The following is a 16,106-nucleotide window of genomic DNA, read 5'->3' as shown; positions in this document are numbered from 1 at the left end:
CCCCCTATGTATAAGAATATAACTACTATAATACTACCCCTATATACAAGAATATAACTACTATAATACTGCCCCCTATATACAAGAATATAACTACTATAATACTGCCCCAATATACAATATAACTACTATAATACTGCCCCCTATATACAAGAATATAACTACTATAATACTGCCCCCTATATACAAGAATATAACTACTATAATACTGCTCCTATATACAAGAATATAACTACTATAATACTGCCCCCTATATACAAGAATATAATTACTATAATACTGCTCCTATATACAAGAATATAACTACTATAATAGTGCCTCCTATATACAAGAATATAACTACTATAATACTGCCCCCTATATACAAGAATATAACTACTATAATACTGCCCCCTATATACAAGAATATAACTACTATAATACTGCTCCTATATACAAGAATATAACTACTATAACACTGCCCCTATATACAAGAATATAACTACTATAATACTGCCCCCTATATACAAGAATATAACTACTATAATACTGCCCCCTATATACAAGAATATAACTACTATAATACTACTCCTATATACAAGAATATAACTACTATAATACTGCCCCCTATATACAAGAATATAACTACTATAATACTACTCCTATATACAAGAATATAACTACTATAATACTGCCCCCTATATACAAGAATATAACTACTATAATACTGCCTCCTATATACAAGAATATAACTACTATACTGCCCCCTATATGCAAGAATATAACTACTATAATACTGCCCCCTATATACAAGAATATAACTACTATAATACTGCTCCTATATACAAGAATATAACTACTATAACACTGCCCCTATATAGAAGAATATAACTACTATAATACTGCCCCCTATATACAAGAATATAACTACTATAATACTGCCCCCTATATACAAGAATATAACTACTATAATACTACTCCTATATACAAGAATATAACTACTATAATACTGCCCCCTATATACAAGAATATAACTACTATAATACTACTCTTATATACAAGAATATAACTACTATAATACTGCCCCCTATATACAAGAATATAACTACTATAATACTGCCTCCTATATACAAGAATATAACTACTATAATACTGCTCCTTATATAGAAGAATATAACTACTATAATACTGCTCCTATATACAAGAATATAACTACTATAATACTGCCACTATATACAAGAATATAACTACTATAATACTGCCACTATATACAAGAATATAACTACTATAATACTGCCCCCTATGTACAAGAATATAACTACTATAATACTACCCCTATATACAAGAATATAACTACTATAATACTTCCCCCTATATACAAGAATATAACTACTATAATACTGCCCCTATATACAATATAACTACTATAATACTGCTCCTATATACAAGAATATAACTACTATAATACTGCTCCTATATACAAGAATATAACTACAATAGTGCCTCCTATATACAAGAATATAACTACTATAATACTGCCCCCTATATACAAGAATATAACTAATATAATACTGCCCCTATATACAAGAATATAACTACTATAATACTGCTCCTATATACAAGAATATAACTACTATAATACTGCCCCCTATATACAAGAATATAACTACTATAATACTGCCCCCTATATACAAGAATATAACTACTATAATACTGCTCCTATATACAAGAATATAACTACTATAATACTGCCCCCTATATACAAGAATATAATTACTATAATACTGCTCCTATATACAAGAATATAACTACTATAATAGTGCCTCCTATATACAAGAATATAACTACTATAATACTGCCCCCTATATACAAGAATATAACTACTATAATACTGCCCCCTATATACAAGAATATAACTACTATAATACTGCTCCTATATACAAGAATATAACTACTATAACACTGCCCCTATATAGAAGAATATAACTACTATAATACTGCCCCCTATATACAAGAATATAACTACTATAATACTGCCCCCTATATACAAGAATATAACTACTATAATACTACTCCTATATACAAGAATATAACTACTATAATACTGCCCCCTATATACAAGAATATAACTACTATAATACTACTCTTATATACAAGAATATAACTACTATAATACTGCCCCCTATATACAAGAATATAACTACTATAATACTGCCTCCTATATACAAGAATATAACTACTATAATACTGCCCCTATATACAAGAATATAACTACTATAATACTGCTCCTATATACAAGAATATAACTACTATAATAGTGCCTCCTATATACAAGAATATAACTACTATAATACTGCCCCCTATATACAAGAATATAACTACTATAATACTGCCCCCTATATACAAGAATATAACTACTATAATACTGCTCCTATATACAAGAATATAACTACTATAACACTGCCCCTATATACAAGAATATAACTACTATAATACTGCCCCCTATATACAAGAATATAACTACTATAATACTGCCCCCTATATACAAGAATATAACTACTATAATACTACTCCTATATACAAGAATATAACTACTATAATACTGCCCCCTATATACAAGAATATAACTACTATAATACTACTCCTATATACAAGAATATAACTACTATAATACTGCCCCCTATATACAAGAATATAACTACTATAATACTGCCTCCTATATACAAGAATATAACTACTATACTGCCCCCTATATGCAAGAATATAACTACTATAATACTGCCCCCTATATACAAGAATATAACTACTATAATACTGCTCCTATATACAAGAATATAACTACTATAACACTGCCCCTATATAGAAGAATATAACTACTATAATACTGCCCCCTATATACAAGAATATAACTACTATAATACTGCCCCCTATATACAAGAATATAACTACTATAATACTACTCCTATATACAAGAATATAACTACTATAATACTGCCCCCTATATACAAGAATATAACTACTATAATACTACTCTTATATACAAGAATATAACTACTATAATACTGCCCCCTATATACAAGAATATAACTACTATAATACTGCCTCCTATATACAAGAATATAACTACTATAATACTGCTCCTTATATAGAAGAATATAACTACTATAATACTGCTCCTATATACAAGAATATAACTACTATAATACTGCCACTATATACAAGAATATAACTACTATAATACTGCCACTATATACAAGAATATAACTACTATAATACTGCCCCCTATGTACAAGAATATAACTACTATAATACTACCCCTATATACAAGAATATAACTACTATAATACTTCCCCCTATATACAAGAATATAACTACTATAATACTGCCCCTATATACAATATAACTACTATAATACTGCTCCTATATACAAGAATATAACTACTATAATACTGCTCCTATATACAAGAATATAACTACAATAGTGCCTCCTATATACAAGAATATAACTACTATAATACTGCCCCCTATATACAAGAATATAACTAATATAATACTGCCCCTATATACAAGAATATAACTACTATAATACTGCTCCTATATACAAGAATATAACTACTATAATACTGCCCCCTATATACAAGAATATAACTACTATAATACTGCCCCCTATATACAAGAATATAACTACTATAATACTGCTCCTATATACAAGAATATAACTACTATAATACTGCCCCCTATATACAAGAATATAATTACTATAATACTGCTCCTATATACAAGAATATAACTACTATAATAGTGCCTCCTATATACAAGAATATAACTACTATAATACTGCCCCCTATATACAAGAATATAACTACTATAATACTGCCCCCTATATACAAGAATATAACTACTATAATACTGCTCCTATATACAAGAATATAACTACTATAACACTGCCCCTATATAGAAGAATATAACTACTATAATACTGCCCCCTATATACAAGAATATAACTACTATAATACTGCCCCCTATATACAAGAATATAACTACTATAATACTACTCCTATATACAAGAATATAACTACTATAATACTGCCCCCTATATACAAGAATATAACTACTATAATACTACTCTTATATACAAGAATATAACTACTATAATACTGCCCCCTATATACAAGAATATAACTACTATAATACTGCCTCCTATATACAAGAATATAACTACTATAATACTGCCCCTATATACAAGAATATAACTACTATAATACTGCCACTATATACAAGAATATAACTACTATAATACTGCCACTATATACAAGAATATAACTACTATAATACTACTCTTATATACAAGAATATAACTACTATAATACTGCCCCCTATATACAAGAATATAACTACTATAATACTGCCTCCTATATACAAGAATATAACTACTATAATACTGCTCCTTATATAGAAGAATATAACTACTATAATACTGCTCCTATATACAAGAATATAACTACTATAATACTGCCACTATATACAAGAATATAACTACTATAATACTGCCACTATATACAAGAATATAACTACTATAATACTGCCCCCTATGTACAAGAATATAACTACTATAATACTACCCCTATATACAAGAATATAACTACTATAATACTTCCCCCTATATACAAGAATATAACTACTATAATACTGCCCCTATATACAATATAACTACTATAATACTGCTCCTATATACAAGAATATAACTACTATAATACTGCTCCTATATACAAGAATATAACTACAATAGTGCCTCCTATATACAAGAATATAACTACTATAATACTGCCCCCTATATACAAGAATATAACTAATATAATACTGCCCCTATATACAAGAATATAACTACTATAATACTGCTCCTATATACAAGAATATAACTACTATAATACTGCCCCCTATATACAAGAATATAATTACTATAATACTGCTCCTATATACAAGAATATAACTACTATAATAGTGCCTCCTATATACAAGAATATAACTACTATAATACTGCCCCTATATACAAGAATTTAACTACTATAATACTGCCCCCTATATACAAGAATATAACTACTATAATACTGCTCCTATATACAAGAATATAACTACTATAATACTGCCCCCTATATACAAGAATATAACTACTATAATACTGCTCCTATATACAAGAATATAACTACTATAATACTGCTCCTATATACAAGAATATAACTACTATAATAGTGCCTCCTATATACAAGAATATAACTACTATAATACTGCCCCCTATATACAAGAATATAACTACTATAATACTACTCCTATATACAAGAATATAACTACTATAATACTGCCCCCTATATACAAGAATATAACTACTATAATACTACTCTTATATACAAGAAAATAACTACTATAATACTGCCCCCTATATACAAGAATATAACTACTATAATACTGCTCCTATATATAAGAATATAACTACTATAATACTGCTCCTATATACAAGAATATAACTACTATAATACTGCCTCCTATATACAAGAATATAACTACTATAATACTGCCCCTATATACAAGAATATAACTACTATAATACTGTCCCTATATACAAGAATATAATTACTATAATACTGCTCCCTATGTACAAGAATATAACTACTATAATACTGACCCTATATACAAGAATATAACTACTATAATACTGCCCCTATATACAAGAATATAACTACTATAATACTGCCCCCTATATACAAGAATATAACTACTATAATACTACTCCTATATACAAGAATATAACTACTATAATACTGCCCCCTATATACAAGAATATAACTACTATAATACTACTCTTATATACAAGAAAATAACTACTATAATACTGCCCCCTATATACAAGAATATAACTACTATAATACTGCCCCCTATATACAAGAATATAACTACTATAATACTACTCCTATATACAAGAATATAACTACTATAATACTGCCCCCTATATACAAGAATATAACTACTATAATACTACTCTTATATACAAGAAAATAACTACTATAATACTGCCCCCTATATACAAGAATATAACTACTATAATACTGCTCCTATATACAAGAATATAACTACTATAATACTGTCTCCTATATACAAGAATATAACTACTATAATACTGCTCCTATGTACAAGAATATAACTACTATAATACTGCTCCCTATATACAAGAATATAACTACTATAATACTGCTCCTATATACAAGAATAGAACTACTATAATACTGCCCCCTATATACAAGAATATAACTACTATAATACTGCCTCCTATATACAAGAATATAACTACTATAATACTGCCTCCTATATACAAGAATATAACTACTATAATACTGCCCCTATATACAAGAATATAACTACTATAATACTGTCCCTATATACAAGAATATAATTACTATAATACTGCTCCCTATGTACAAGAATATATCTACAATAATACTGCTCCCTATATATAAGAATATAACTACAATAATACTGCCCCCTATATACAAGAATATAACTACAATAATACTGCTCCTTATATAGAAGAATATAACTACTATAATACTGCTCCTATATACAAGAATATAACTACTATAATACTGCCACTATATACAAGAATATAACTACTATAATACTGCCACTATATACAAGAATATAACTACTATAATACTGCCCCCTATGTACAAGAATATAACTACTATAATACTACCCCTATATACAAGAATATAACTACTATAATACTTCCCCCTATATACAAGAATATAACTACTATAATACTGCCCCTATATACAATATAACTACTATAATACTGCTCCTATATACAAGAATATAACTACTATAATACTGCTCCTATATACAAGAATATAACTACAATAGTGCCTCCTATATACAAGAATATAACTACTATAATACTGCCCCCTATATACAAGAATATAACTAATATAATACTGCCCCTTATATACAAGAATATAACTACTATAATACTGCTCCTATATACAAGAATATAACTACTATAATACTGCCCCCTATATACAAGAATATAATTACTATAATACTGCTCCTATATACAAGAATATAACTACTATAATAGTGCCTCCTATATACAAGAATATAACTACTATAATACTGCCCCTATATACAAGAATTTAACTACTATAATACTGCCCCCTATATACAAGAATATAACTACTATAATACTGCTCCTATATACAAGAATATAACTACTATAATACTGCCTCCTATATACAAGAATATAACTACTATAATACTGCCCCCTATATACAAGAATATAACTACTATAATACTACTCCTATATACAAGAATATAACTACTATAATACTGCCCCCTATATACAAGAATATAACTACTATAATACTACTCTTATATACAAGAAAATAACTACTATAATACTGCCCCCTATATACAAGAATATAACTACTATAATACTGCTCCGATATACAAGAATATAACTACTATAATACTGCTCCTATATACAAGAATATAACTACTATAATACTGCCTCCTATATACAAGAATATAACTACTATAATACTGCCCCTATATACAAGAATATAACTACTATAATACTGTCCCTATATACAAGAATATAATTACTATAATACTGCTCCCTATGTACAAGAATATAACTACTATAATACTGACCCTATATACAAGAATATAACTACTATAATACTGCTCCTATGTACAAGAATATAACTACTATAATACTGCTCCCTATATACAAGAATATAACTACTATAATACTGCTCCTATATACAAGAATAGAACTACTATAATACTGCCCCCTATATACAAGAATATAACTACTATAATACTGTCCCTATATACAAGAATATAACTACTATACTACTGCCCCCTACATACAAGAATATAACTACTATAATACCCTTTTCACTAATTTAAACCTCTTTTCTGGACAGTTCTCGTGAGGGACAAAAATTTTATAAAACATAAAATACATCTGGCCCAAGGCATGTACGACATATTTTTTTTTATTGCAAATTGAGGAAGATTTATGGTGCATTTAACTTGGTAAATATCCCCCGTTGTGTACAGGGGCACCATCCCTGAGCAATGTCCGCTGGGAAGATGCATTCTGGTTTCGGAGACCCAGATAATTTCGCATTATGTGAACACGGGGGAGACGGATGCTGAATAATGTTTGATTGAATGTTTGATCATTTGAAGCCGCTCCTCCGACGTCACGGTGCTCAACTACACAACGCACTTGATGAGCATCCAGAAGCGGAATATTACTGCGTGCAGGTGTTCATCGCTTCTGCTGAGCCCAGGCAAAGCTTGAAAGCACAAATGAACGTACACATGAAAATCAAAACCTGGAAAGCCAATTAGTGAAAATAGAAAACGCATAATTAATTGCAATGTTCGTGCAGATCATGGGGACGATGTCATGTGGTGCCGGTACCAAGGCCCAGATTAGTAATGAGTTCAGACTGGCACCAAGGGGTGCAATTGTGATGATCGTATCCTGATTCTACCTCCTAGTGCCAACTCTGGGGCTTGTAGGGAGCAGCGGTGGAGCTGTAGAAGATCACATTTTGGAATTCTCATTCTAGAAGTTCCCATTTTATTACATAGAATTTTCTGAACATAGGGTAAGACATGAAGTATGTGTTCGACTAAAGCTCCCCCTCAGCACTGCGTCTCTGGTGCCTGGCATCAGTGGCATGCCCCCTCGATCTTTTGCCAGTGCTTCAAGTCTCTTGGTTCTAGAGATCATTACATTCAATTGTTACTGTGTCCTCCCCCCTCCTCCAGTGCACCATGGTGCCCCAGGTATCTTCAGATTATATCAATACCCCTGATTGTTGCATAAGGCAGTATAGGGGCATGGTGATCACAAGAAAGTTCCACCATGTGCCGCATATGGGGCATCAAACATAGCTGCTTTCTTCCAAAAATGGCACCACACCTGTCCACAGGTAGAGTGTGGTATTGCAGCTCAGCGACATTCACTTTACTAGAGCTGAGCTGCAATACCAGACACCACCCATGGACAGGTGTGGTGCTGTTTTTGGAAGAAAGCAGACATATTTTTTTAATCCTTTACAGATCCTGTGAAGGAGTATTCCCATTTTAAACATTTATGGCATATTAAGGACCATGGAGCGTCACAAGGGGTCCTGTGGATATACCACATTTGTTGGGAATACCCCTTTAAGGCTAGGGTTATATGACACACATAGTAGCTGTCCATACAGGCTGTAGTGGAGGTAGTTTGCCGCCTTATGGTTTTGGGCTTTAAAAAATAGACCTTTTCTTTTAATCTGTCTCAACCTGAGAACGTTGCTGGAAAACCTCAATTGCAGACCAGTTGTAGGCTCCCATTCCCCGATTTACAATATACCATCTTGTGCCAGGTGATGGGTAGACTGATTTGGGCCTGAAAACCCTAAGGGTATGTGCACACACACTAATTACGTCCGTAATATACGGACGTATTTCGGCCGCAAGTACCGGACCGAACACAGTGCAGGGAGCCGGGCTCCAAGCATCATACTTATGTACGACGCTAGGAGTCCCTGCCTCTCCGTGGAACTACTGTCCCGTACTGAAAACATGATTACAGTACGGGACAGTTGTCCGGCAGCGAGGCAGGGACTCCTAGCGTCGTACATAACTATGATGCTAGGAGCCCGGCTCCCTGCAGTGTGTTCGGTCCGGGACTTGCGGCCGAAATACGTCCGTCAATTACGGACGTTAATAGTGTGTGCACATACCCTAACAATTCCATAATATCATCTGCCATGTTTCAACACTTGAGGGCTCTTTAACAAGGTTACTCCTCTTGTACACGAGTTCAGGCCATGAAAAAGGGACCGTGCCTCGGCCGGATTTCCCGGCCCGACCGCGGTACAGGTGTGCAGGACTCCTGGCATCATAGACATTTTATGGAGTCTCTGCCTCCCCGCTGAACTGCTGTTCCGTACTGTATCATTTTGTTCAGTTCGGATCAGCAGTTCCATGGGGAGGCAAAGAGTCCTAGCATCATAAATGTCTATAATGCCAGGAGTCCCGTTCACCTGTACCGTGGTCAGGCCGGGAAATCCAGCCGACATTCGGACCGTTTTTCACAGCACGAATTCGGTCGTGTACAAAAGGTGTTATTGTGCAGTCGTCTCCCTGAAGTTTACTTACGTGCAATCACCAACTTGTCATGATCTCTGTTTCTCCAGCATGTCACCATTTACAGTAAACATAGAAATATTAAATCGGTTGTCTTCATGAAGACAACCCATGAGAATATCCCCTTTAGTCCACTGGCATTATGATGGGGGTAGGTGTCCTGACCTATGATCTAGAAGGGAGAACCAATCTGTAAGAGTGACCTCCGTTCTGGTGCAGTCGAGCCATCCACATGTTACATAGATGGCCATTCACCTGGAAGGCTGCCATGTAATGCTACAGTTCCCCTGCAGTGGCCGCTGCAGGGGAAATGCCCAGCTGGCCATGGCTTTCCCCGCAAAATCAGCTATTTGCCAAGGATGCGGGAAGCAGATCACCGTGGCGGCTTTGTTCTAATAGATGTCTCTGATGAAACAATCTCTCTTTAAAGGGGTTGTCCACTACCAGACCACTGACGACCTATCCACCGCATAGGTCATCAATATATGACCGGTGCTGGTCCGACACCCGGACCCCGCACCGATCAGCCGCTCTGGCTGCCTCCGGGCACCGGACGTCCATGCCGGAAGCAGATGGCTCTGGTTATGGAATAGCGGCTGAGCTGCAGTACCGTATTCAAGTGAATAGGAGCAGAGCTGCAGTTCTGCAGCACGGCCACTATGCAATGTACGGAGCCAACTGCTTCCAGCTCTGTACATTCCATACTGTGCTATGACATCCGACTGCCTGCGAGCACTGGAACAGCTGAACGGTGCGGGGTCCAGGTGTCGGACCCCCACAGATCATATACTGATGACCTATCCGGTGGATAGGTCATCAGTTGTCTGGTAGTGGACAACCCCTTTACGTTATCTAATGCTGATCTATTTACCCAACACTCTATAAAGTGGATGTCTAAAATAAGGAAAATAACTGAGACCTGGTTCACTTGTGCTTCTCTTTGGGCAGAACTATGGTCATCCCAGCAGAAGTGGGGAGATATCTAAATGGCGCAGGGTGCTTTGCTATGTTACGACAGCAGGGTACTGCACTAAAGTAAGGGCAAACACCACGCCAGGAAGAGACATGTTAAGCCAAGCCCAGTTCCCCTTATTCTTGCTAACTGTAGTAGATGGGAGTAGATGAAAAGGAGTACCACATGACTGCAGGATCAGACTACACACCAGTATATTTGTAGTCTGTAACCATGGAGATACATAGGCCAGCAAATGAGCTGTATATGCAAAACCGTAGAAGATTTTTAATCAAGACTCTTTCCAGAGTTTCTTTATATTTTAGACCAGCAGAAGGATGAACGACCGAAAATATGCGGGTTGGACCCAGGTCTGCACAACAACGTCTGATTATTATTGTGATATGTATTTTTGACAGTCTGTAAGGTACAGGACACAATCTTATTAGTTCCAACATCAACTGCAGTGAACAAGTTCATTTGTCTCCCTGGATTCCAGACTATACAGTAAGCTTGACTGAGCATAGAAGCAATAAGAACCCGGCTCTGTTACATAGTAACTACATATAATTTATCACCAACCTGATGTCTGATCTGTAAAGATCTGTACAGATCACCCAATGCAACCACCAAGAAGGAGCGGTCCTGAACGGCACGGTTCCCGGGTTATCTTTGGCCTTATGCATCCAGGAGCCCCATTACAATTGCACATTTCCTTACAAACATTGTATTGCTCACCAGAAAAGGTTCAAGGACATACAAGATACCTGTGGACCAGGTCTGCAAAGCATCAATGATTCCTCAGGATCTTCGTTATTTCATTATGAATTCTACATTCCTACGTTAAAGAGAGCTCTATAACAAAATCATAATGCCTCAAATGAGCCTCCTGCCTTCCACAGTCTACCCCACCCCATTGAGAGACCAGAACAGAAACCCCCCTCACCTAGGAGGACATATTGGTATTGAGAACATCAAAAGATATGATTTGTCCCAACCTCCGACTATCTACTACTACCACAAACCTTTCACATAAATGATCCGACCACTTCTACTGCCTTGTACCAGAGAAAGACCATGGCTACATGGTGACTTAAAGGGGTGTCTACTTTAGAAATGCCCTATTAGGGCAGTCGGAGGTTAATGATGGTTACCCTTATTCATAACCGCCATCAATTAGTCAGAATGGAGAACAGCTACAAAAAATATCTCTCTCTGGAGGATCCGTTACATGAACTGCCTATTGATTTCAGTGGGCACCTTGTAATGCTTCATTCCTCCTCTAGTGGCGCTGCAGGGAAAGTGAACATTGTTGCCAGGATCCAATAGCTGATCGCTGGAGGCCCCATCACCAACATACTCTGTAATCTGCTTATTTTTAGGGGGACCCTCTGTTAGACTCTCCAGAAACGACAACCCCTTTAAAATTGCATAGGAATGGATTGAATATAGGACATTTGAGACAATATTGCCTGTGGTGTAGCATTAGGCGTTGCAGACGGTCAGTGTTGTGCCCCCATTCCTATGTCTCCAAGCTGTTGCTCTCCAGATGATGTGAAACTACAACTCCCAGCATGCTCAGACAGCCGCAGACTGCCCCAAAAACTGAAGAACCACAGCTTGGAGACCACTACTCCAGAGAATGATGTCATCGCATACAGTGGCAAGTGACGTCATCGGCTGCTGGGCATATGCCTTGTACCAGGATGTAAACACTACAGCTTCACGCTCACATCTCAAGACCTGCCGCATTTCAGATGCAAATAAACCATCATTAACATTTACAATCCGTCTTTCAAGAACTTCTAGTTTACTATTTCCGAAGCGGACTGGAGTGTGGATGCCACAATCGAATCACTAGCCACTCATTGAGTACAGTTGTGCAGAATCTAAACTTCATGGCTCCATATTCTCTTTACCAAGACTTGTGCTGACAGCTAAAACATGTTGGTACAATACACACTGCAATATTAGAGACATTTAGGCTGCATCCTTGGTTTAAGAGCTTACAATCAAACTATAAGAATTAAAATGTTGTACAAATTGAAATAGGTTAAAATAAGACTAAAATAATGAGGGTGATAGAGAGAGAGATAGATAGAAAATACAAAGGAGAGCAACACATAGAGGCACAAAGCCTTAGTAGGAATTCATAGGGTGCAAGCCTCGGGACCCCGACCTCCGGTTCCAAACATATAGAAATACTAAAGGTAGGCAGCACTCCGCACCAAGCGACTTCAAGTAAAAAAGTGTATTTTATTCACCCATAGACAGTGCAACGTTTCAGCCCCAGCATGGGCCTTACTCATGCTGGGGCTGAAACGTTGCACTGTCTATGGGTGAATAAAATACACTTTTTTACTTGAAGTCGCTTGGTGCGGAGTGCTGCCTACCTTTAGTATTTCTAGATCGATATGAGATAGATAGATGTGAGATATAGATAGATGTGAGATATAGATAGATGTGAGATATAGATAGATGTGAGATATAGATAGATGTGAGATATAGATAGATGTGATAAATAGATATGATAGATAGATGATAGATAGATAGATAGATAGATAGATAGATAGATAGATAGATAGATAGATAGATAGATAGATAGATAGATAGATAGATAGATAGATAGATAGATAGATATGAGATAGATAGATAGATATGAGATAGATAGATAGATAGATAGATAGATAGATAGATAGATAGATATGAGATAGATAGATAGATAGATGTGAGATAGATAGATAGATAGATAGATGTGAGATAGATAGATAGATAGATGTGAGATAGATAGATAGATAGATAGATATGAGATAGATAGATAGATATGAGATAGATAGATAGATGTGAGATAGATAGATAGATATGAGATAGATAGATATGAGATAGATAGATATGAGATAGATAGATAGATATGGGATAGATAGATAGATAGATAGATAGATATGAGATAGATAGATATGATATAGATAGATAGATAGATATGAGATATATATAGATGATAGATAGATAGATAGATATGAGATAGATATTAGATAGATAGATATGAGATAGATATTAGATAGATAGATATGAGATAGATAGATAGATATGAGATAGATATTAGATAGATAGATATGAGATAGATAGATATGAGATAGATAGATATGAGATAGATAGATAGATATGGGATAGATAGATAGATAGATAGATAGATAGATAGATAGATAGATAGATAGATAGATAGATAGATAGATAGATATGAGATAGATAGATATGAGATAGATAGATATGAGATAGATAGATAGGAGATAGATAGGAGATAGACAGATAGGTATGAGATAGAGAGATAGATAGATAGATGGGGTTCATTGATATTTTTTCTCTATTCAAATCTGATGAAAAAGAACAGACTACATATCCACACACTGTGACAACTTTGTTTCCACCTTTGGAAATCACCCAGATAATGGCATGAGTATATTTCTGGATTCAGATATATCTACAGAATATTCTATAGCCGGCTAGTAATGTGCAGATGCTGCATTGGAGACGTTTCTATCAGTATCCAGAACATTGCGCTGATGTTGCCCCCTGAGATGTCAGGTATGCAGTGGGATTTGTGGGACCATGCAGTAATATTTTGGTAATGCTGGTCCCCGTGCCCGTTCCCGGTGACAGTGAGTGGATCCAGCCTATCTGCAGCATTTCTTCCCAGTGATCTGTATTCAGTGGGGCAGCTGTGGGCACTTGTGGACATAACCTTTCTGCCCAGCTAGTTTTTCAGGAACCTTCATCCATGCAGACCCTAGATATTCGCGCCTCTCACCCATCCAATGACATTATCCATCAATAACCAGCAAATCCCAGTGCCAATCTGCAGCTGAATCCCCTGCAATCACCAGTATAAAAGAAGCACTGACTAAATACACTGATACCCAGCACTCACTGCAGAGCCCCGGGGGGCACACTGGCAGCAAGGTCCTGCAGGGCAATGCTGAGTGACACCTGCAGAAGCAGAGCGAAATATTCTGCAATGGCAACATCCACTCCTGTTCATATAATCAGATCCTCTTTAGTAATTAGGCTCTTATGATGTTTGTGCTTCAGGCAAAAATAAGCTAAAATGAAGATGTAGCAGTGCTGAATTTGTCATTTAACTCTTTAGGCTTGCATTGTTTGTGCTCAGCGCTAACTTTCGGAATCGTGTTAACGTAGATGGTTTATCTGCAGTCCTATGTAAGTAAACAGACAATGTGTTGTGTAATTACCATGAGTGGTATCAAAGTACAAACTCAAATCTGCTACATCTGTACCGTGATATTCTCCAGGTAGAGGGTAAAGTAGAATACGAAGACATCTGGCGCTTACCTTGGTGGTGCAGACCTTGGTATTGCCTTGTTGGGGTACTGTGGATGAAGTTTGGGGTGCCAAGCTGGTCTCTAGGGATGGAAGGTGTCTATAGTAGTGGGTGCTTTAGTGGCATGATGATATAGGGGGTCCCCTCCTTCATCCAAGGCTTTGATGGGACTATAGGTGAAGGTACCCAATATCCCACTGGTTGCAGGAGGCAGCCCCTTGCTCCTGATCCAGCTTCTCTCGGGGATGAGGATGTGCGCTGCAGGTGTGTGTGTCCGTGTGTGTGCGCTGCAGCCTTTCAATCCCTCCTTCTCTTTCCTTCCCTCTGTTCTTCCCACTACTCCACTCCCTTTTCCACTCTGTCTATTCTCTCAACTCCCCCTACTTACTACACTCACTGCATCACCCCCTCCCCTTACAAACTCACATACACTCAAATACAAACATATATACATACACACACACACACACACATAGACACACATACAAATATACATACACATATATATTACATATACATGCACACACATACAGATGACAATACACGTATGTACAAACGCGCTCCTATTCACACGCATATACACACATACACAGAAACATACACCCTCACATACACAAAGATACACACACATGTACA

At 35.8% G+C, this 16,106-nt stretch overlaps 1 protein-coding gene across 4 annotated transcripts in view; it reads right to left on the bottom strand.

Moving 5' to 3' along the window:
- Window positions 1–16,106, bottom strand: part of LOC142656806 (G-protein coupled receptor 22-like) — a 186,917-nt gene that overhangs the window by 144,826 nt on the left and 25,985 nt on the right. For 3 of the 4 annotated variants that reach the window (XR_012849759.1, XM_075831721.1, XM_075831724.1), the window contains exon 1: window positions 15,482–15,780. The exons of the other annotated variant lie outside the window; for it this stretch is intronic. The gene's annotated coding sequence lies outside the window, so the exon portion shown is untranslated. Of the gene's footprint in view, window positions 1–15,481; window positions 15,781–16,106 lie in introns of those variants that run through there. 4 annotated transcript variants of the gene reach the window in all.

This window comes from Rhinoderma darwinii, chromosome 7 (assembly GCF_050947455.1).
Source record: "Rhinoderma darwinii isolate aRhiDar2 chromosome 7, aRhiDar2.hap1, whole genome shotgun sequence".
Lineage (NCBI taxonomy): Eukaryota > Metazoa > Chordata > Amphibia > Anura > Rhinodermatidae > Rhinoderma > Rhinoderma darwinii.
Note: the sequence above shows the minus strand (reverse complement) of the source record. Positions and strands in the feature narration are given on the sequence as shown.